This window comes from Lemur catta, chromosome 3, assembly GCF_020740605.2.
Source record: "Lemur catta isolate mLemCat1 chromosome 3, mLemCat1.pri, whole genome shotgun sequence".
In the NCBI taxonomy this organism is placed as follows: Eukaryota; Metazoa; Chordata; class Mammalia; order Primates; family Lemuridae; genus Lemur; species Lemur catta.
Window position 1 is genome coordinate 51,606,595 of NC_059130.1, and position 24,550 is coordinate 51,631,144.

At 41.7% G+C, this 24,550-nt stretch overlaps 1 long non-coding RNA gene across 1 annotated transcript in view; it reads left to right on the top strand.

The window, feature by feature from the left end:
• The window catches only part of LOC123635374, an 80,032-nt gene extending 55,482 nt beyond the window's left edge, over positions 1 to 24,550 (top strand). Inside the window, exons 4-5 of the long non-coding RNA XR_006734112.1 lie at positions 23,721 to 23,946; positions 24,431 to 24,550. This is a non-coding gene — a long non-coding RNA (uncharacterized LOC123635374). The remainder of the gene's footprint in view (positions 1 to 23,720; positions 23,947 to 24,430) is intronic.

Consider the following 24,550-nt stretch of genomic DNA (forward strand, 5'->3'; position numbering starts at 1 on the left):
GGCATATATGAATGCCTCTGATTTGTGTGTATTGACTTTGTAACCTGAGACATTACTGAATTCGTTAATTAATTCCAGGAGTCTCTTGGTGGAGACCTTGGGGTTTTCCAGATACAACATCATATCATCAGTGAAGAGTGAGAGTTTGATCTCTTCTGTCCCTATTTGGACACCTTTGATTCTGCTCTCTTGTCTGATAGCTCTCGCAAGGACTTCCAATACAATGTTGAAAAGTAATGGGGACAGTGGGCAGCCTTGTCTGGTTCCAGTTCTGAGTGGGAATGCTTTCAATTTTTCCCCATTCAGTATGATGTTGGCTGTGGGTTTGTCATATATGGCTTGTATTATTTTTAGGTAGGTCCCATTTATGCCTATGTTGTTAAGTGTTTTTATCATAAAAGGGTGTTGAATTTTGTCAAATGCTTTTTCTGCATCTATTGAGAGGATCATATGGTCTTTATTTTTGCTTCTATTTATGTGGTTAATTACATTTATAGATTTTCGTATGTTGAACCACCCCTGCATCTCTGGGATGAAGCCTACTTGGTCGTGATGAATTATTTTTTTAATCAGCACTTGGATACGATTTGCTAGGATTTTATTGAGAATTTTTGCATCTACGTTCATGAGAGAAATTGGTCTGTAGTTTTCTTTTTTTGTTGCATCCTTTCCTGGTTTTGGTATCAATGTTATATTGGCTTGGTAGAATGTGTTGGGGAGAATTCCATCCTTCTCAATATTGAAGAATAGTTTATGTAGGATGGGCACCAGTTCATCTTTGTATGTATGGTAAAATTCAGGTGTGAACCCATCTGGACCAGGGCTTTTCTTTTTGGGAAGGTTTTTTATTGCTGTTTCAATTTCAGTTCTTGATATTGGTCTATTCAGGAATTCTATTTCTTCCTGACTGAGCTTGGGAAGGCTGTGTGTTTCTAAAAATTTGTCCATTTCCTCCTCATTTTCCAATTTGTGTGCATAAAGATTTTTGTAATATTCATAGATAATGTCATGTATCTCTGTGGCTTCGGTTGTGATTTCTCCTTTCATGTTCCTGATGGAAGTTATTAAAGATTTTTCTTTTCTGCTCTTGGTTAGTCTGGCCAGTGGTGTGTCTATTTTATTTATCTTTTCAAAGAACCAACTTTTTGTTTTATTAATTTCCCTTATAGTATTTTTGTTGTCTTTTTCATTTAATTCTGATTTGATCTTAACAATTTCTCGCCTTCTGCTGGGTTTGGGGTCAGTCTGTTCTTCTTTCTCCAGCTCTTTGAGTCTATTCATTAAGTTGTCTATTTGTAAGTTGTCTGTCTTTTTGAAATAGGCATTTATGGAAATGAATTTTCCTCTCAGGACTGCTTTAGCTGCATCCCATAGATTTTGATAAGTTGTGTCACCTTTGTCATTTAATTCAAAGAATGTTTTGATTTCTGACTTAATTTCTTCCTTTACAAAATTGTTATTCAGAAGAAGGTTGTTTAGCTTCCATGACCTTGAGTAGGAATGAGAGTTCCTGTTAGGGTTCATTATTACTTTTATTCCATTGTGATCTGAGAAGATGCAGGGTATGATTTCTATTTTTTTAATTTTTTTAAGACTTGCTTTATGGCCTAGGATATGGTCAATCTTAGAGAATGTTCCGTGAGCCGATGAGAAGAATGTATATTCAGTGGATTTAGGGTAGAATGTCCTGTAGATGTCAGTCAGGCCCATTTGTTCTAGCCTTCTGTTTAAGTCTACTATGTCTTTGCTTATTTTCTGCTTGGAGGATCTGTCCTGTGCTGTCAGTGGGGTGTTAAAGTCTCCAACTATTAAAGTGTTGTTGTCTATCATTTGGTTTAGATCGAGTAGGATTTGCTTTATGAATCTGGGTGCACCTAGATTGGGTGTATATATATTAAGTATGGTTATGTCTTCTTGTTGAATTGTGCCTTTCACCAGTATGTAGTAACCATCTTTGTCTTTTATTACTTTTGTTGGTTTAAAGACTAAGTTATTGGAAATTAAAACTGCCACACCAGCTTTCTTTTGGCTACCATTTGCTTGAAATATCAAGTTCCATCCTTTTATTTTCAGTCTAAATGCATCTTTGCCGGTTAAGTGTGTTTCCTGAAGGCAGCAGATACTTGGTTTGTGTTTTTTTATCCATTGGCCCAGTCTATGTCTCTTGAGTGGGGAATTCAGGCCATTGACATTTAGTGAGAGAACTGATAATTGGGACAGATTTCTGTTTATCTTATTGGGTAGAACCTCTTTTCTATGTTTTCTCTCTTGAGCCATTGTGGTGGCTAGAATTTGATCTTTAGTTCTTGGGTGGTTTTACATTCGTGGGCCTTTGTTGTGATGATCCTTGTGTAACTCTCTTTTGAGTACTTCTTGGAGGGGTGGTCTTGTCTTGGTGAATTCCCTCAGTCCTTGTTTATCTGAGAATGTCTTAATTTCTCCTTCATATAGAAAGCTTAGCTTAGCTGGGTACAAGATTCTAGGCTGGGCATTATTCTGTTTCAGAAGAGTGAGAATGGGGCCCCAACTTCTTCTTGCTTGTAAAGTTTCATTTGAGAAATCTGGCATAATTCTAATGGGTCTCCCTTTGTATGTTACTTGTTTCTTTCTCCTTACAGCTCGAAGAAGGGTCTCTTTAGTGGATATTTTGGTCAGTCTGACGACTACGTGGCATGGTGTTTTCCTATTTGCTATGAATCTACCAGGGGTTCTTTGAGCTTCTTGAACCTGTATATCTAAAGTTTTAGCAAGGCCTGGGAAATTTTCTTCTATTATGTCTTCAAATAGTTTATCCAGCCCTTGCTTATTATCTTCTTCACCTTCAGGGATGCCTATAACTCTCACGTTAGGTTTCTTCACATAATCCCACATTTCTTGAAGACTCTGATCTTTTTTCTTATTTCTTTGCTCTATCTCTGTGACTGTCTTATTTAATTGGAAAGAGTTATCTTCGATTTCTGAGATTCTGTCTTCTATTTGATCTACCCTGTTCTTGAGACTTTCCACTGTGTTTTGTAGCTCCCTGAATAAATCCCTCATTTCTAGGAGTTCAGTTTGTTTTTTTTTCAATACGTCTATTTCTTTAGTGAATTTTTCTTCCAAATCCTGGAATTTTTTTGCGGTTTCTTTGCGGTGGATATCAATTTTTTCTTGTATATCATTCAGCTTATTTATAACCCAAGACTGAAATTCTTCTGGTAACATGTTGGTATTCTGAAACTGGCTTGTGCCAATTGGAGGAGAGTTGGTATTTCTCTTTGGGGGCGAGGTTTCCGTTTGGTTTTTTGTGCTCCCCATATTTTTCCGCTGAGCCCTTCCCATCTGGCTCTATCGTTAGATCTTTTCTCACAGCTTTAGTCTAGTTAACAGCACGTCTTGTACTCTGTTCTTAGGCTGTGGAACAGTCTAGGAATGTTGCTTCCTTTATCTATAGGGGGAGACTGTTGTGTGCTGTTTAGAGTTTCTTTTTTCTATCTCAGTTGGGGGACTGCTTCTGATGGGTCCACCCCCAGAGGGTTGGCTTGACCTAAGACCAGTTTGGCAAGTTAAATCACTGTGTTGTGGACTTTCAGTTAGTAGGCAGGATTCACACTATTTGCAAGCAGAAAGCCTCTTCTCCCTCTCTTTTTCTTTCCCTTCCTTCTTCTTTTTCTTTTTCTTTTTTTTTTTTTTTTCCTCTTTCTTCTCTCTTCCCTTCCTCTCTCTTCCTCTTCCTTCTTTTTCCCCCCCTGACTTTTGGTTCTTCCTCTGGATGTGTGGTTTCTGTCTCTTTCTGCAGGAAAGACACTGGCTAGGCAGAGGAGGCAGTGCCCTCACTCCCTCAGTGCCCCAGCTGCTGCAGCTCCCACGGGCAAAGGTCTACACTGTCCCAGTGTTCCCAAGGTCCAGGCTCCACACTCTTGCGTCTGGGGAAGCACTCAGTGTTCACACCTGGGAAGGGGACCTGGAGAGGGTCTATTGATCAGGGGATGGAGCCTCCTGGGGAGCCGCCTGGCACCCTATGGCTCTGCAGCAGTTAGACCTTGGCCCGCACGATTGCTGCTGCCCACCCGCAGTTCACTGGTACTGGGGGGCAATATTCAGGGACCAATAGGAATCAGAGCTGGGGGTCTGGAGCACTCAGGAGTATACAGTAGCTCTTGGGCTGGAGGGCCACCGGAAAGGAAAAAAGAAAAAAAAGAAAAAAAAGAAAAAGAAAAAAAAAAAAGAGAGAGAGAGAAACAATATGAATAACAAGGAGAATAAAGAGAAAACAAGAAAGAAAAGAGAAAGAAAGAAAGAGAGAGAGAAATAAAATAAAAAAAAAAGAAAAAAGAAAAAATCTCGCTTTAATATTTCACGCTCGCGGCCCCTCGCCTCGGCGCAGGCCCGCGTCTGTCCCTTTAAGAGATAGGGCGCCGGAGACCCGCCAGAGGCTTAGCTGTGGGAACCAAGATGGCGACCGCGCATCCGCCGGTTGCAGGCGCCCGGGGAGAGCGTTCAGAGCTCGGCAGGCGCCAGGGCCCACAGCAGCTCCCCAGCCGGAGAGCTGCCGTAGGGGCAGAAAAAAGCAAAAAAGTCCCGCTTTAATATTTCACGCTCGCGGCCCCTCGCCTCGGCGCAGGCCCGCGTCTGTCCCTTTAAGAGATAGGGCGCCGGAGACCCGCCAGAGGCTTAGCTGTGGGAACCAAGATGGCGACCGCGCATCCGCCGGTTGCAGGCGCCCGGGGAGAGCGTTCAGAGCTCGGCAGGCGCCAGGGCCCACAGCAGCTCCCCAGCCGGAGAGCTGCCGTAGGGGCAGAAAAAAGCAAAAAAGTCCCGCTTTAATATTTCACGCTCGCGGCCTCTCGCCTCGGCGCAGGCCCGCGTCTGTCCCTTTAAGAGATAGGGCGCCGGAGACCCGCCAGAGTCCAAGCTCTCGCCCGCCTATGTCACCTGTCCTTGGAGCTCCAGGTCTCCCGCGGTGATTCTGCACCGATTTCAGTCAGATCCTTGACCGAGTGGATGTGGGGGTCAGTGGGGAGATCAAGCCGCTTTGCTGTGGGGCTGTACCCGCCCCACTCGCCGGTGAGGCAGGCACGGCCGTCCCACACTCCGCTGTCTGTTTTCCGTCCCGCACTCTCCAAATTATCTGGGTCTGATTTCCCACTCGTCTCTGTTTTTTCCTGTTCCCCGTGTCCCACGGTGATTCTCCGTGGGTTCACCTCACCCTTCCTGTGGAGGAGCAATCCTCCAGTGTTGTGGCAGGTGGAGATCCACGCCTTCCTCTCCGGGAGCACAAATCCAGGAGGTCACCTCCACTCCGCCATCTTCCTGTGTTGTTGTTTAGTCATTTTCTAAGCCCCTTTATTTCTTAGAGACCCCCTGTACCTCACTGGGGAGAGGATGGCAGTGCTTGTATCACTCAGTTCTCGGGTTCAGTTCTCCCTTTTGGCATAATAAATTTGGGGGGTGGGGTCCTGAGGTTTTTGTTTTTCCTTTACACCGTTGTCACTGTTCTGTGAACACAAAGAACGCACCACTTTTCAACCTTCTTCAGCTGTCAAGTTGGGGAAGCTTTGTTTTGATTCTGTCACTTCCCTTTCAGAAAGCCTATGTATGTGTATTGCAAGTCATAGAACTTTATAGCTAGAACTTCCAGGTCTGCACAATGACATCTCACTATATTCTGTCCTATCCCATTCTCTCTGATGCTTTTAGCTTATCTCCTATGATTGTTACCGAAAACTTGACACTTGTCCATGAGGCTGAATCAGAAGAATGAGGACAAGTGTTTTGGGGAGGAGGAAAGAGATTATTTTGCTGGCAAAGGAGGAAAAATGGTAGACTTTCTCATCTCAAAATCCAAATTTCCTGAACATAGGAAGAAATACAAAGCTTTTAAAAGGAGGGCCCCTCAGTTCTAGGCTATTGTGATTAACTATTCTAATCATCCCATCTCTGCCAAAGACAAAGCCTGTGAACTCTGCCAGCTGCCCACTTGTGGCACTGGTGCCACCTGGGAGTTATCTCTTTTAACAAAGAACTAAACTTGCCTCAGGAATGAAGGCCAGGCTGCATGTCCCCTAAAAGAGTGGGGGAAGTTTTAAAGAGACAGAAAATCTTTTTTTCCCCTCAAGCCCTTCCCTCTGTTACATGATAGCCAACCTCAGTGGTTTGAAATTCAGGTTATATGTTAGATTCCTGTGTCTCACCCCTGAATATTCTGATTCACCCCTGAATATTCTGATTCTGGGCCTTGGGAGTCTGTATATATATTTTTAAAAAGCTTTATTGAAGTATAATTGACATGATAAACTATATGTATTTAAAGTATACAGTTTGATAAGTTTTAACATATGTATATGCCTGTGAAACTATCACCAAAATCAAGGTAAGGAACATATCCATCCCCCTGAAACTTTCCTCATTTTGTGATCCCTCCTTCCTGCCCTTCCCCTCCTTCCCCTCCATCCCCAGGTGACCACTGATCTGCTTTCAGTTACTGTAGATTAGCTGCATTTTCAAGAATTTTATACAAATTCTAGTTATTTTTTTGTGTAGCTTCTTTCACTTGGCATAATGATTTTCAGACCCATCCATGTTGTTGCTTTTATCAACAGTTCATTCTTTTTTATTGCTGAGTAGTATTTCATCATAACACGTGTATCCATTCACCTGCTGATGGACATTTGTATTATTTCTGGGTTTTGGCTATTACAAGTAAGGGTGGTATGTATGTTTGTGAACAAGTCTTTTATGAACACGTGCTTTCATTTATCTTGGGTAAATAATTTGGGAGGAAATAGCTGGAGAATATGGCAGGAATATGTTTAATTTTATAAGAAACTTCCAAACTGTTTTACAACATGGTTATACTATTTTATATTCCCACCAGCAGTGTATGAGGGTTGCAGTTTTTTCACATATTGCCAACACCTGTTTTGAAAATCATTTGACTAGTTCTGGATTTCCATTCTGTTTCATCAATCTATTTGTCTAACTTTACACTAATATCACACTATCTTGGTTACTGCAGTTTTGTAATACATCTTGAAGTCAGGTAGTGTAAGTTCTCCAGATTTTTCTTTTTCAGAATTGAATTTTGTTTTGGTTTATCTAGGTCCTTCACATTTCCATATAAATTTTACAACCAATCTGTCAGTTTCTAAAGAGTGCCTACGGGAATTTGGACTGTAATTCTATTGAATCTATAGATCATTTGGGGGAAAATTGACATCTCAATGCTACTGAGTCTTCTAATAAGTAAACACAGTTTCTCTCTCTCTTTATTTAGGTCTTCTTTAATTTTTATAGGCAATTTTTTGTTGTTTTCAGTGTACAAGTCTTGCCTAGCTTTTGTCAGATTGATCTCAAAGTGTTTAACAGTTTTTGATGTTATTGTAAATGATACTGTTCTAAAATTTTAATATCAATTTCCTCATCAAACATAAATAAAATAGTTTTTTTTGGTTTTTTAATCAAACTTTTCCTTTTGAAATAATTGTAGATTCACATGCAGTTTTGAAACAAATAATATAGAGAGATCCAGTTTCCCCAAAGGTAACATCTTGCAAAACTACAATACAATATAAAAACCAGGATATTGCCATTAATACAGTGAAGCTATAGAACTGCACAATTACCACAAGAATTTTGGCTGCCCTTTTATAGCCACAACTAATTCCCTCTTCACAACCTGTTCCTGATCCCTGGAAACCACTAATCTGTTCTCCATTTCTATAATTTTGTCACTTCAAGAATGTCATATAAATGGAATCACCCACTATGCAACCTTTTGAGATTGGCTTTTTTTCCAGTAATTCTCTGGAGATTCATACAAGTTGTTCATACAAGTTGATTCATACAAGTTTGTTCCTTTTTATTGTTAAGTAATATTCTATGGTATGTTAATAGAAATACCACAGTTTGTTTAGCCATTTGAATGTTGAAGGACAACTGGGTTGTTCCCAACTTTTGGTATTGCAAATGAGGCTGCTATGAACATTTGTGAACAGGTTTTATGTGAACAGACATTTTTATTTCTCTAGTATATGCGCCCAGGATTGCAATTGCTGGGTTGTATGACAGTTGTATATTTAATAAGAAACTTCCCCACTGTTTCCCAGACTGGCTGTACCATTTTATATCCCCACCTGCTAGTTTTTCCATATCTTGCCAGTATTTGGTGTTGTCACTATTTTTTATTTTAGCCATTCTGATAGGTGTGTAGTGACATCTATTATTGGTTTTCAATTTTCATTTCTCTAATGGCTAATGATGTTGAATACTTTCAGATGTGTTTAATTTTTTATCAGTATATTTTCTTCAGTAAATGCCTGTTGATATCTTTTGCCCATTTTCCAGTAGGATTTCTTTTTTACTGTTGAGTTTTAAAAGTTATTTATGTATTATGGGTTCTAATCCTAGTCCTTAGGCTTCTGCCATTCACCATCCATTTACTTAAAAGTTCAATTCCAGTGTACCTGTGTAATGATATTAGAATTGTTAACTTGTGTCCCCATGCAAAACAGCTTTATCAACTAAAGGACAGTGCTTATGTGCCATTCCTTTTGCCTTAAGTCTTGCAGACTCCACTCATTTTCAAAGTTACTTATGTTAGTGCCTTTTTCTCCAACCCCATTTTCATTGACTTTTTATTTAACCTTTATTTCATTTCTTCTGCTTATACTGCTTTTAATTTTTGTTCTTATCTAGTTTATTTTTTAAAAGTTTAAAAGTTTTTTGTGGATACAGAGTTTCACTCTGTTGCCCAGGCTAGTCTGGAACTCCTGACCTCAAGCAATCTTCTCACCTCAGCCTCCCAAAGTGCTGGGAGCCACCACACCTGGCCTCTAGTTTCTTAAAATCAAAGCTGAAGTTACTGACTTGAGACTTTTCTTCTTTAATAGGAGCATTTCATGTTATGAATTTCCTGTACTGCTTGAACTGTGTCCCACAAATTTTGATATGTTCTATTTTCATTTTTATTTATTTCAAGATACATTTTAATTTCCCTGGTGATTTTGTTTTTAACCTATGGATTATTTACAAATGTGAAATTTAGTTTCCAAGTATTTGGAGATTTTCTATATATCTTTCTGTAATTTATTTCTAATTTAATTCCATATTGATCAGAGAATATACTTTGTATAACCTGAATTCTTTTAAATGTACTTAGACTTATTTTATAGCCCAGAATATGGTCTATCTTTTAAAATGTTCTATATGCACTTGAAATGAATGTGTACTCTGCTGGTTGTTTTTTTTTTTTTTTTTTTCTTTTGTGAAATGTTCTCTAAATGTCAATTAGGTCAAGTTGGTTGATAACGTCATTCAAGTCATCAATATCTTTACTGATTTTCTTTATACCTCTATCAACTGTTCAGAGAGGAGTACTGAAATAATTAATTATAATTGTGGATTTGTCAATTTCTTCTTGCAATTTTATCCATATTTGTTTCATGTATTTTGAAGGTCAGTTTCTAGAGGTAAGAACATTTATGATTCCTATCTCCTCTTCATAATTCAACACCTTTATTATTATTATTAAATGACTCTCTTTATCCCTAATTATAGTTTTTGCTCTCAAAGCTGCTTTTTCTGATATTAATACAGCCACTCCAGCTTTCTTTAGATTACAGTTTGCATCCTATTAACTTTCATTTATTTGTGTCTTTTTACCTAAAGTAAGTTTCTTATAGGCAGCATTTAGTTGAGTCTTGCTTTTTATTTATTTTTTTAATCTAATCTCTGCCTTTTAATTGGGATGTTTACATTTGATGTGATTATTGGGATGGTTGAGCCTCAATCTACCATCTTGTTATTTGTTTTCTACGTCCTGTCTGTTCTTTGTTCCATTTTCCCTCTTTTTCTGCCTTCTTTTGTGTATAAAAAGAAATTATTCTATATTATCTCCTCTCTTGGCTTATTACCCATGAAGGAGCTCCAGAAATTTCACCCCCAAATATGACTCCTTGTTATAAAGAATATTTTGAATTAAAGGCCCTTAGAAAGCAACAGGCCTTGGAAGGGGCTTTCCCTCTGTCTGCATAAACCAGATGGGTCCATCCAAAAGAACAATTGATTTCCCTTACCCTCCCTGTTTTCTCACTATATTGCAGGAAAGAAAATCACAAATGCAACCAGACTTGGCCCAAATCATTTTAAATATAACACCTGACTCTCAGGTTAATTTAATTTGCAAAGAATCATTTACATGTCTATCTGTTTCCCCCATCCATTCATCCCCCCTAACAACTATTTATTGCCCCTAAAGAGAATGACCTATATTCCTCATCTCCCCCTCCTCTCTAAAAGGAGTGTACATAAATTTCTGGACCCCATTGGGATATTGGGTAATCAATCTGTGATTCTCTCTGTGAGCATGGTGAATAAACCTCTTTCTCTTATTAATCTGCCTTAATTGTGAGTTGATCTTTCAGCAAACTTTCAGGGGAAAGGAGACGTTTCCCCTTGCCCCCACACCTAGAATTCCTTATTGTGTTATTTTAGTGCTTATTTTAGAGTTCAGAGTATAAACATTATTAATTCCTATTATTATTATCTTATCTACAGATAAGACCCAGAGTCTGTGATTGGGGGAGAGCAAAAATGTTATAGGTGAGTTTTCAATGAAGTAATAGAAACTTTTATTTTTGAAAAATAACCTTGAGTAAGGTCAAAACATTCAGGAATTATTCAAAGTTAAGAGAGGGAAAACAATGTGTGTGTGTATCTATGAACATTTATGTTTGTAAGAAGTAAAATTTAAATAATCCAACTTCTGTACTTTTACAAAACAACAAAGTTTGTATCTTTTAAAATTTATTACAAAAATAAAGCCTCTCTGCCATTCATTCATTCAATAAATATGTGTGAGTACCTAATATAGACCAGGTTTGGAACATTTTTACTACTCAAAGTCTACCCAGTACTGTCCTAACACTTATTGGGAGTTATACAATAAACCAAAATGACTTTTTTTGGAACTTCTGGAGGAATGTTCAATATGGTAAAGGAGACACTCTTCAAGTAGAGACCCCTTGCAAAAGCATAGCGCAATGTTTGGTACCGACCCTGGGCTGAGTGTTCTGGGTTAAGGGTGTGGTTAGAATGACTTTGCTGAGGATGTCTTGAATGTCCTTTAAAATCATATTTAAGTTTTACAAAGCCATCTGGAGCCTTTTATGTTTTCTGATAGAATAAATGCCAAAATCTTAGGCTTATGAATTCATTTCTTAGGAAATATTTATCGAGTATCTCTAGTGCCAGTCACTGGGCAAGTGCTGAGGAATCAGAGGTGAACAAAGCATACCCCTCCCTGTTCTGTGACATGCAATTCAAGATGCCCCTGTCACTTGTGCTTGGAGGTACAGGGTGCCCAGTCTGACCTGCACTGTGGCAGACCCAGGTGTTCACACGAACACCTGGCACTCGAAACAGGCAGAAGTTTATTCCGTGTGCCTGCAGAGGACCATCTCGCACCGGGCAGCTGAAGTAACAAAGGCGTTTGGACTCAGTGTTGATAAGACCATTCCCTCCCCGCCCCCCCCCCCCTCCGCCCCAGTCAGAACCGTCCAAAGACAAAATAGGCTTCCTTAAAGGATAAGAGTTTCTGTCATGGGGGCTATTCAAGCCCTGGCTTAATGACCACTTGGTGAGATGTTGCTGAGGGAAATCAGACACCGACTGGTGGGAGTGAGACTGGACAACCTGAAAATTTCATTCCAGCCAGAGAGCATGTGATTTCATGAACTCCATTATGCTCAATCCCCAGTGCTCCGGCATTTCCTGTCTGCAGCTGGGAGGATGGCTGGGTTTGCCCCCCTCCTGCCACCTGGCCATCATCCCCAGAGTTACTGCGGAGCCGCTGGGTGGCCGGATTTCTAGCCAGGCAGGCAGGCGGCGGGCCCTGGGGGCCTGCTACACCATCTTAAGCCCTTGAGATAAACTGCTGCCCTGCGCAGCTTGTGCTGGACACCGCTCCTCCTCCCAAGCCCCAACCCCAGCGGGTTTCTTCTCTCGATGGCCCGAGGTCACTGTGGCTTGAGTCTTGCAAGGCTGGAACCAGACAGCAGGATGGGCTGTTTTGTAAGTGTTCCTTAGTCTGTCCAAGTCTGTACTTCCTTTAAAGGATCTTTCAGTTGTTACTTTTTGTTTTTTCCCCTCTTTTCATTAACTTGAAAACAGCTAATTCTATTTTGCCAAGGGCGAAAAATCCTCCCTTACCCAAAGGATTACTTCTCAACACACCCTTTAGTAAACACTTTCTGAGCGGGTTTCCAGCCTGGCCTGGCACTGGTTCTACCAATGAGGTCACTCGCAGAGCTTAAGAAAAAACATTTGGAGGCCGGGCGCGGTGGCTCACGCCTGTAATCCTAGCTCTGGGAGGCCGAGGCGGGTGGATCGCTCGAGGTCAGGAGTTCGAGACCAGCCTGAGCAAGAGTGAGACCCCGTCTCTACCAAAAATAGAAAGAAATTATCTGGCCAACTAAAAATATATATACAAAAAAATTAGCCGGGCATGGTGGCTCATGCCTGTAGTCCCAGCTACTCGGGAGGCTGAGGCAGTAGGATCGCTGAAGCCCAGGAGTCTGAGGTTGCTGTGAGCTAGGCTGATGCCACGGCACTCACTCTAGCCTGGGCAACAAAGTGAGACTCTGTCTCAAAAAAAAAAAAAAAAAAAAGAAAAAACATTTGGGACCTGTGGCCTTGACTTGAAAACCACCTGACCCTGTTCCTATTGTATTGTATACCAGGAGGCAAGAGATGCCTGTGGTGTGTGTGTACAGCCAAGGCCACGCCTGTCGTTTAGCCAGGTGTGGAAATAGGATGTCAGCTGTCACGATGAGGAGGGGCTTGTGGACCAGCAGGTCCCCGCCTCACCACGCGGAATGAACTCAAATCCAAACACCATCACATGATATGAAACACACCCTTGGCGATCTGGGCCCCAACTTCCTCTCTTGCTTCCTCAATAATCTGCCAGGTTGCTTGAAATTCTTGCCTTTAGCAATGCTACTTTCATGTCCCCAGGAATTCTGGTTAAAAGGAGTGGGCACCATGGGGTGGCTTTCTCACTACCCTCTTGGTACCCATCTTAGCATGACTTGCTTCATCACCTGGTCTAGCAGAGAACTGGGACTCTAGAGTGGAGGCACAATGGGACCGTGGCAGGCAGATTCTGATGTGCAGAGGAGGTGAAGAGACCTGGTGGGGCAGAGCCTAGGGAGGAGGCGGGGCAGCGAGCGGCCTTGGAAGAGCAGGTGTAGGGCTCAAATGAGAGTGTGCACATGGTGGTGAGCGTGTGTGTTTTTTGTCTCATCCCACCCAGGGGTATTTCCTGGTGGGTATTTGGACTACTCCCCCTCACCCCACCCCAGCCTGCTAAGAGCAACATGGCAAAGCTTCTACTTACCTGCAGCTGCTGCTCAAGGGCTGCTTCCTGCAGATAAAACAAGGGAACCACACAGGTGAAAGCTGTTGGTCCCCAGACACAGCCCTGGCTCACCTAAACATCTCAACAGAAGGGCTGGAAGAAAAAACTGAGGAAATATTCCACAATGTAATGCAGAAAGAGAGGATGGAAATTATGAGGGCAAAGTTAAAAGACATGTAGGATCAATTCAAGAAGTACAACATCCATCTAGCAGGAATTCCAGTAAGAACAGAGAAGATGAGGGGAAAAATATCCAAGGATAGACAAGAATCTTCAGATTGGAAGAACCCACTGAGGATTGAGCAAAAAGAATAATAATAATAATAAACCATTATACATTGTGATAAAATTTAGAACATGAGCTTTAAAGAGAAGATTCTCAATCTTTCCAGGGAGTAAAGATGGATATAGCAGAACAAGAATTAACCTGCATTTGGCCTACTTCTCAGTAAGTTTGGATGCTAAAAGAGTAACTAGCGGAGCAATCAATGCCTGTGTAGTACTAAGGGAATGTGATTTTCCATTTAGAATTATCAACTCAATCAAACTACTCACCAATCTGTCAGGGCAAATAGTTTTTCAGAACTATGCTACCCAATTCTTCAGTAAATACTATCTATACAATTATAATATAAAAACTGATTATTGATTCTTAGATTTAATCTATAGACAAAACAAAGACTCAAGTGTTTATTCACCTATTCTGAAAGACTACCTATGTGTGTACCCCAGTAAGATGAAAGAGGAATCCAAGAAAGAGAAAGTCATGGGCTGCAAGAGACATTAGAAATAATTTAAGGATGTAATTAAAATTGAAAAAAAAAAACAGCCTTGTAACATCTGTAGTACATACCTAGAAGACATGACACAAAATTAAGCCATTCAAAAATGATATGCTTAAGAAATTGGATGATCTTCATGATATGATAAAGAGGATATATATTTCTATTGTCAATTAGTTAAAAAATGAAAAGTAAGTAGAAACTCCATGAAGAACAAAAATCAGAGGTATAATTCTATTCTAATAATACAGATGAGAAGCAATCTAAACTAAGGAACTGATTACGGTAAGAAAAGAGAATTCATTTTTCTTTTGAGTGGCCTGGGGTTATTTTCTTTCTTGATTCTTCAATAAATAATTTACATTTATTTACAGGATTATAAAAACTGTCTTTTGGTTTTCATTATTTAGAATCAATCTTTATTTTGTTTTTATTTTATTTTTATTTTTTTGAGACAGTCTTACTCTGTTGCCTGGGCTAGAGTGCCGTGGCATCAGTCTAGCTCACAGCAACCTCAAACTCCTGGGCTCGAGCGATCCTACTGCCTCAGCCGCCCGAGTAGCTGGGACTACAGGCACTCTCTACCTCGGCGGGCTAATTTTTTGTTTCTATTTTTAGTTGCCTGGATAAATTTTTCTATTCTTAGTAGAGACGAATTCTTGCTCTTGCTCAGGCTTGTCTCGAACTCCTGACCTCAAGCGATCCTCCTGCCTTGGCTTCCCAGAGTGCTAGAATTACAGGTATGAGCCACGTGCCCAGCCTAGAATCAATCTTTAGACAAATAAAACTTAACTTTGGTTTCAGAGTAGAACATAATCATTACAAACCCAATAAATATAAAAGGAATGGTAGTGACGGCAGAAATTAGAAGGTGAAGGAAGCAGGAGAAAAGGGTGGAGGGAAAAGTTGAGTCTCTCCTTTCCATAGTGAGAAGTCTAGTGGAATACGGTCTAAAATTATGATGGTGAGAAGAGACGGGGAGTGGGGAGGACAAGCTAGCACAAACCCTCATGTGGCAGGAGCCAATACTGTCAGAGTTGATAAGTCAAAAACAGAAGTATAAGCTTATTATTTAGTACTTGTGGCAACCACCAAAATAAATGAAACCAGAACTGGTTGAAGTTGGTTACCACCACGGGGAGTGGGATGGAACGAGGAGGGGGAGGAGACTTTTCCTAGTGTTCTGTACTATTTGAATGTAATTTTCATCACATATAGGTATTAATTTTAAAATAAATCTGGAAAGAATAATAATATCACTAGTAATATTACCAAGTGTTGGCATCAGTGAAGAAAAAAGAACCTCTTATACTCTGTTTGCAAGAGTGAAAATGGAATTGGTCCAAACTTTTTAAAGGGCAGTTTTGTAATACCGAAAAGAACAAGGTCACCCTCTAATACTGTATAAGTTTCCAATCCGCTTGGACGATGTTGAACAGCATAGTTGGCAAACCAACCCAAGAGGAGGCAGAAGAATACACAGAGGTTTCCTTCATTGCACACGAGCATGAACATGCACACACACATGCTCATGTCCGGCCACACGTCTCACATATTGACTAAGATGGAAATATCAGCCCCCCTGTTCTTAGAGTTCTCCCATCTCCAGCTTTTATTCCTTATTGTGATCCTTACATGGAAAGCTGTCTCTAGTGGTTTCTCCATCCTCACATGGCTCATTTTGGTTTACTTTTGTGGAAGCGACTAACTTGGAAGCTCCCTCCCACCAGAGTCTGAGGCTAACCACAGTGTTCCAAAGGCTCTGGGTGCTGGCCAGCCACTTGGAGGCATGCCCTCGCATCTGTTTGTCCTCTGCATGTGGCTACTCAGAAGAGGCCCCGACTATGTTCCAAATGTGGCCAGCCTATTAGAGATGCAGTCCCCCAAGGCCTGACAGGCTCACTCTTCCTGTGTCATCGTTGATGCTATGGGAAAGAGAACACGGCCTTTGGACAGCCTTGGCAATGGCTGTCCCACTTGATTGCAGCAGGGAAGCCAGGTTCTTCCCATGATTTGGCGATGTGACTCCTGGGAAATGCTTATGGTTGAACTACATTTTTGTGGAGGATAGCAATTAAAACATAATTACTCACACCAGCCCTGTAATCTCCATTTCAGATGAGAAAACCGATGCTCAGCCATGGTAAGTCACTTGTCCATGATCATTCAGGTAGAATGTGGTAAAGTAGGGATTAAGATCCTGATCTTCTGATTCCTAATCTTGTATTTTTCATACTATTCTGTGATTTTTTTTTTTAAGGACTTCTTTTCTTAGTGTGATAGTTGTTGGGATTGTACAGGAAACTCTTCAGTGAACTTCAGAGTTTCACAGAAGTTCCTGTTCTTGATGCCGATATCCAGCATCCCACCCTGCTGGACTTTGGATTGAGTCCTACGATTGCTACTTCACTGTGTGTCCTCGGTCAAGTTCACACAGCTTGAATTTCAGTTTCCTTATCTGTAAGATGGAGATAATAACACTTATCTCCAGTAAAACTTCATCAGTACTGTTGTGAGGCTTAAATGACACAATGTACATCAAACACTAAGTCAGAGCTCAAAGTAGTGGTGGTGACAGTGGTTGTCAATGTGAAGAGAGTTATTTATTTATTTATTTATTTATTTATTTATTTATTTATTTATTTATTTATTTATTTTTGAGACAGAGTCTCACTCTGTTGCCCAGGCTAGAGTGCTGTGGCATCAGCCTAGCTCACAACAACCTCAAACTTCTCGGCTCAAGAGATCCTCCTGTCTCAGCCTCCCTAGTAGCTGGGACTACAGGTGCACACCACCACGCCCAGCTAATTTTTCTTAATTTGGTAGAGACAGAGTCTTGCTCTTGCTCAGGCTGGTCTCGAATTCCTGAGCTCAAGCAGTCTTCCCACCTCAGCCTCCCAGAGTGCTAGGATTTTAGGCATGAGCCAGCATGCCCTGCCTGAAGAGAGTTATTTTGAAACATGTTGGACATATTAAACAGCCCATCCAAATTTTTCCCTCAGATGGGTTCCTATGAACTACTTTCCTGTCTTTTCAGATGTCAACTCATCTTCAGAATATTAACTTAAAAAGTAGCTGGTCAGGCTACTTTGTAAAGATAGCAATCTTAAGCTATCAAAATCTCTTGCCAAAAGCAACTGTAGAAGTGTCACCACTCAGACACTGGGCATTCAATGTGTGCATAAGCAATCAGATGACAGAGGGTCTCATTCTTTCTTGTCCACGAGAATGTGATTCCTTAAGGAGGAATTTGAGCTGTGTGCATGGTAAATTACATAGGGTAATTTCTGAGGAAGTAGCATCCTTTCTATTAATATTAGGGAAAAGGCATTTGTTAAGTGAGTACCAGTATCATAGGTGTTCAGAGGAGTGGGTACCATTTGTACTCGGTAAATTTGTGCTTAACAAGTTCATAGGCAAACAAGTGGAGGCTATTAACACAGCTTTTGCACCTTGTAGAAAATGAAGATCAGATAAAACTATGAACTTTGGAACTCTTCAAAGCAGGATAAACAGGAGATTGGGTGGAAAGTAGGCATCTTGTCTGCAGCAGGAGGACTGTGACACTGGCTGCAGCCATCAATGGGATGGAAAAGTTAAGTTATTGCCTATAAATTGGAGTAAGTCCAAACACAGAGAAAGGGAGGGGGAGGGAGGTGAGGAGAAAAGGTACATGTATAAAAAGGAAGATAGGTATGGTTTACTTACGAGAGATTTGTTCTTTGTGATAATATAAAATGACCACACCCAAATGTACATATGCTGCAAACCTAGGGCCCCTCTAGTACAGTGAGGCTCACAGTGGGCCTCGATTATGAATCCACCTGGGGAACTCTGCGAAGGCAGGCCCTCCCAGGCCTTAAGGGAAGAAGCATGCTTGCTTCTTGGAAGCCACGATGAATTAAATTCTAGGATTGATCTGTGCCAACCCTGCGTATAGAGGAAGAATGAGGGAGAAAGAGGGAATTTCTCTGACAAGCTAGGGAAATTCTGAGAAATCAGGTGTATTGAGGGACATGCATGTCTTCAAACCCAAGTCAGTGGAAAATGCTTTGAGAGGACTCAGAATGGTCTTACTTTGCGGCACGTAAGAGACCTGAGCTCATACATTAAAAATATTGAGAAAGTTAATACTAAAAGGTGTAAGAGAGAAAAATTTAAGTCAAAACTTCGGAGTAGTGGTGCTGAACAGAGAAGAGGGCAGTGATTTTGCATTCCCCTTCCAGGGGACATTTGGCAATGTCTGGAGATATTTTTAGTTGTTACTACTAGGGTGAGGGTGCTACTGCATCTGGTGGGTGGAGGGCAAAGGATGCTGCTAAACTTTCTAAAATGTATAGGACAGCCCCCACTCCACCCTGAACAAAGAATTATCCAGCCCAAAATGTCAAGAGTGCAAAGGTTGAGAAACACTGGTTAGAGCTATCATCCTTTACACCAAATATATCAACCATTAAACAATGTAACTAGTTGAATGAAAAAACATCACAGGTGAGAACAGAGGCTTATGTTAGAAACAGAATAAACAATGTAATTAATAAAATCTTGCAGATGAGAAATCTTCACTTTTCCTCATAAACCCCTTTACCCTAAACTTTTCAAGTGTGAAGTAAGAATAATTTAATAGAACCTTTTTTTTAAAAAAAAAGCTGTTCAAAATTGTATAGTGACATTGTTACAACTTTTAAATATATGTATAATTATTCATTATGGTTCATAAATTACATGAATTATCTTATTTAATATTTACAATTAGGTATAATTGTCCCAATTTCATAGACTGTGAGAGTTTAAATTTTATGTTTTTTTGTGCATTTGCTATGTGTCAGACACTGTGCCAGGCACTGGGCTTGTTACCAAGATAGATAAAAGCTTTGTCTTAAGAAGTTCAAAATCTCCAGGAGGACACAGACATTTGATAGACATAGTAACAGAAGTATAAACACAGCCACAGGAGAATGGGGGAAGGAAACTGAAGTCATTTGCCTGAGGTTACAAAACTAGTAATTGACAGGTCTGAAACTTGACCTAAGGTCTTCTGAATCTCCAGTAAGTCCTCTGTCTAGGCATAACAGTACAACCCCCTTAGCTTTCCCAGAGAAATAAAAACAGAACTGAAAAGTAGTCACTCAAAAACACATGCATAAATTACCAAGTGGGCAAAGTATAAAAACATTGTGGAAACTGTGGTCAAGACTAGGATATTAAAAGGGAGGATAAAACCTGGCAGAACACACACAAAAAGAGGCTTCTGGTTTCAAACCCACCACCGGCCTGTTCTTGAAGTTTGATAGTTACATTAGGACCCACGTCCCCGGAGTGATCTGACTTTGAGTTGGAGGAGCAGGAACAGAAATCTCTTGTGGTTGGGCTAAGTCCCTTCAAATGCAGCCCAGTTCCGCTTCCTCCGTTGCAGCCGGGTGTGAGGACATCTCCATCTAGGGAGATGGTCTTAGGCGAGTGGGAGGAGCTGCCTAACAACCGCAGGTAAATATGAGGGAAGACACCACGGGGCTAGCTTCTCCAGGGCTCAGATTCCTCTGGTCAGCTCATTCCCGCCTGCCTTCCTCCCCCAGATCTGGACAGAGATGTGAAGGCACAATTCACTCGCAGTAACTCATTCTGATGACAAACAAGAAGCCAATCCCAACCGAATGTCTTTTCACAGCTGTTTGCTTCCACTTCCCAGGGGACATGCTTTTTGCCAACTGGACTTGCTTTAGGGCCTCTGAGACCAGGGCACAGTCAGGCAGCACCGGCTCCCGGGAGGAGGAGGCCAAGTAGCAGGGGGCCAGGAGATGACACCCAGGCACTAACTAACCCCCTATGTCCTTTTGTGCCAGTGACACAAAGTACTCATTTTCCACTCAGGTCAGAGCTTCGTCCCCAGGGGAAGGAGCAAGAGGTAAACACAAAACCTGCCTTGCCTGTGCCATGTAGAACCACAACAAAATCCTGATGCTGTTGGGGCCACGCCTCCCTCCCCCCACTTCCTTGCCCCGGAGGCTGCGCTAACGCCACGTTTATTTTGTCCTGCCCCTGCCACCGCAGCCATAGGTCATTGGACCAGAGTGGAAGCCTGACCCAGGCTGGACCAGTCACAACCTCTCTCCTGGGAACTAGGAAATGGCGCCTCAGAGACACTGAACGTGCCAAACTGGAGATTCTGCATCCTTGTTCTATGTTGAAATTGCCCAGAGAATCCTGAAGACACACAGATACAGACACACACACACACACACACACACACACACACACACACACACGGGATGGCCAGGCCTCCGCCAGATTCTGATTCTAGTGGGTCCAGTTTGGACGGATCTGTCGAAGTTAGAGCCTGCTCTGCACAGCCTCCTGCTGCAGCTGGGAGAGGCACACGTGCACGGAGAAGCAGACGGACAGACGACAATGAGGGGGACCTCCAGTGAGAAGCTGGAATCAGAGACTGAGGCCCTAGACAGAGTAGACAGAGACCTGGACTCCTAATAGCTTTGTAGTTCTGTGCGGCCCCTCTGCACAGGTCCTCTTCTCCCCCAACCAGCCCCCACAGAAAACAGATCTGATCCACTCATACTTGGAGTCTGTTACTGGTTCCTCATTGCCTGTTAAAAATAACAAAATAGTTCTGTGTAAATTGACCTGTAAAAATATGTTACTAACTGAAAAAATTAACTTGCAGGTCAATAGGTGTAGGATACTTTAGTCTTTCTGTTTAAAATGTGATCTAAAAATCCATGCATAAAAATGCCTGCATAAATTTAGGAAAAAGAAAAACAACTGTTAGCAGTGGTTTCCTTGGTGCGATGGTTTTGGATGGTCAGAGAGGGGATTTCTACCATGTCTTACTTTATATAATATTTATTAATAATAAATGATGAGAAGTATAGACAATTTTAAATTTTTTCTGTTTTCCTCCAATACATGTTTTAAAATTTCCAAGCTTCTTCACATTTTTGTTCCAGTGTCCTCTCCCACCACTCTGTGCCACATTGCCTCCAGCTACTTTGAACTTTCATTCTTCCCCCAAAATAGCATTCGCTTTCAAATAGCTATAGCATTGCCCATCCTATGCCTTCTGTCTGAAATGCCTCTACTCCATGCTACGTGTGAAAATCTTTTACTTTTCTTTTTTGATCCAGGTCAAATGACACCTCCTCTGGGAAGCCTTCTTAGACTGATCTATCCTCACCCATGTCAAGGTTAGGTGTTCTGTCCCAGTGGCCCCGTGGGCTACTGGGCTACTGTGTCGGCTATGATACCACTAAGTCGTATTATAGCTGATGAGATTACACGATTACCTCCCAAACTGGAGGTGAGCTCCTTGAAGATGAGGCTGAAGCTGATTCATCTAGTCTTTTCTGCATCGAGCAGAGAGCTGGACGAATAACAGTTGCATAGAAAATCTTGGTTGGCTAGTTGACATTTTAAATAATACTGGGTGCTCAGTTTTCTCATTTCCAATGTCTTCAAGTGTTTGGCACATTGTGTGCCTTTGTTCTACAAAAAGATTGAATACCTGTGAACAATGTGCCAATGCCCTAGCACCAGGTTAGGTGCTAGGGACACAGGTGACAGGTGGCTGTGAATCCCTGCCCTCATGGAGCTTACAGTCTACTGGAGGAATCAGAATGTTTGAATTTGATTCCCTCACTGCCTGCCCCCTTCCTCCCCACCTCTTCCCTGTGGAATCGGCTTCAGCCAGTACCTTCAGAAATTGCTAGCAGGGACAAGGGAAGACTCAGAACACCACATTTTAGGACAGACAGGAAATGAAATTGATCTCTTGGCCATAACCATCCTCTCTGGCATAAGGAGCCTTGTGGGGAAGCTGGAGAGGTTCCAGAACAAAGCCAGAAAATGATTACAGCCTCCTTCCAGGCCTTTCCAAGAAAACTATAAATCTTTTTACAGGCCTACAGAAGAAGTAAATATAATCCAACAAGCATTTTAACAACTCTTCTGACATCAGTAGGATATTTGACAGGCCATTTCTAGAGACTGAATAGAGGGTTAGAGAGGGGCTCATAGAAAAATGAAAAGAACTATGACAATCAATTGCAAAGTAAAAATACCATAGTGGTAATTTAATTAAGATTATGTATATAACCTTATTTCTTGCTCTATGGAGAACTGCTTAAGATACAATATATTTCTGTTGTAGTGTGAATCATTTGAGTTAGGCAGAGGAAAGGCCTTCCTCCCTCTAAGAGTAGTTAGATGCCAACAAAGTGAAGAGTTGTGGAGTAAATTCAGCTTTCTTAAATTTGAGAGAAGAAAACTGTAAATAAGATAACCAAGCAGCCCATATAAATGCTTGTTATCTGATTCTTTCCCTTGGGGCTAATACCAAAAAAACCCTGCCCGGTAACAATGTTACTATCTCTGGATCGTGAGCAAAACCCAACACCTGTAGGGTGATAGGGGTGTGCCCCACTTGAAGATTCTCTGGGCTTGCGAGTCTCCATTTGGGCCTCTGGTCCACCTGCCACCTTCTCTGTCCACCTCACCGCCCACGTGGCTTGCCTGCAGGGACTGCACTCGGGCTCCCTGCACCTAGACTCGAAGTCGGGTTGGGCCCATGGGAAGCACTGGCAGAAGATCCTCCGGAGAGCTGGAGGAAAGTGAGGCAGGGTGTCTATCCAGCCGCCCACCCCCACCCCCCACCATGGCTTGACGGCACCGGATTCCCTTAAGGACAATGCTGCTCCTATTGACTGACGTTTCCTCTAGGCTCAGGTAAGCGCTGCCTCCCCTTGCACCTTCAGGCCTAGAGGTGGTCACCCTGCCTAGACCTTTGTAAATAGTCCTTTAATAAATTTCCTCTTAGTCACCCCTTTGAGTGTGCCTGCCTTCAGCTGGAATTCTGACTCATATACTCTCTGAATTGGACTCAAGGAATTTCTGCAATTTCATTCAACATTTATTTTAACAAAAAGGTTTTGAGCAACTACTTTGTATACATGCTAAATACTTAAACACTTAATAATATTATCTAAACATTTTTCAGTGCTTGTGGTACATACCAGGTAGTGGACTAAACAATTTATATGATATAATCATCATAACAACTTTGTGGTGAATGTATTTTTAAACCTCTTTTCAGATACGGAAATCAATGTTCATTATAGTTAAGCACGGTTGTCTGAGGCCACAACACCAGTAAGTAGAGGAACCAGGATTTATAGACAGAGAGATTTCATTTTCAAACTTATATTTTAAATGTCTATTTTTTATGGCCTCTTATACACAGTGATACTTATAATAGGGTGTAAAGAGAAATGAAAACAGAGGAAGAGAAAGGAATTCTACCAGGTGCTGAGCATTGGGCACAGAAAATGAGGCTCTGCTCTCTGAACTTAAAGTCTAGTAGGGGCACAAACACAGCTGGGTGAGTAAGTTTATCCGGTGAACTAGGTGAGGGAGAAGAACATTATGGGGAGGCGTTATGTGCAGTGATATGCCAGTAAATGTTTAATAAGTGGTTCCCCCTTCCACAACAAAAGCCCTGATTTATGCAAAGTGTTTGTCAATTTCTATAGCGTAATACTTCCACCCTGGCTGACTTCAAACTGCCAGTATGATACCTTGAATGGGGAGCTGGGAAGAGAGGTGCACAACTGGCTCCAGAGACCACGCAAGCCTGCTCCAGCACACCTGCTCCGGCACACCGCTGAATCCACGCCAAGGGTCAAGAGTCATGAAACAGCACAGTGTGTTTGGGGTACTACAAGGTGATAAGATCTGCTGGAGCACAAGGAACAAGCGGTGAGGGACAGTGGAGGGGGGCAGGGACGAGGCTGGAGAGGAGGGAGAATAGACCTCGGGACAGGGCAAGAGCTGCACTGTCGGGTTTGGGAACCACACAGGCTACTGAGCACTTGAAATGTGGCAGGTCCAAATTGAAATGTGCTGTAAGTGTGAAATATATACCAGATTTTGGAGACTTAGTACAAAAAAGGAATGCAAAACTTATCAGTAATACTTTTCGTGTTAAATAAAATTTGTAAGAGGTCATTGGTTTGGACTGAGCTCCTGCGCTAGGCCCAACAGTCCAAACCAAGGTGGAGTCACTTGTGCTGAGGTTTCACACCACCAAGCCAAATCTAAGTTGTTTATCTGCCCTTCTGAGAAATCAGGAGAGAGAAAGACTATAGCCAAGTCCCCAGACGAGCCAGTTTTAGCCAGCATGATAGAGCCCTGTGCTTTAACTTTGAAATAACCAATCCACTTTTGTTTGTGCTTTTTTCAGCCCTTACTGTCTAGAAAGCCGAGCTCCTCTGCTCAGCTCATCGGAACATTCCTTCTATCTTAAAGAATGAGACGTTGCTGTAGTCTAGAATCACAAATAAACTCTTTTTAAGATCTTTAA